Raw genomic sequence first — 248 nt, forward strand, 5'->3', positions numbered from 1 at the left:
ACTTATACAAATCCAATGATAATGGATTAGTTCTCATTGGATTTTTTTTTATAATGGTAGAATGGCTCAGATGAAAATTAATTGAATGGAATTCAAATTATACAAATTAACGATTAAGAAAATATACCAAAAAACAATATTATAATTAGAATCATAGACATAACTACTCATAAATAATTTGTCTTGGGCTTCCAAAAACTTATATCAGAGAAGGAGGTACAATGATTTAAAAGTTTAGTTGAATGAAC

This window comes from Penaeus monodon, chromosome 30 (assembly GCF_015228065.2).
Source record: "Penaeus monodon isolate SGIC_2016 chromosome 30, NSTDA_Pmon_1, whole genome shotgun sequence".
Taxonomy (NCBI): domain Eukaryota; kingdom Metazoa; phylum Arthropoda; class Malacostraca; order Decapoda; family Penaeidae; genus Penaeus; species Penaeus monodon.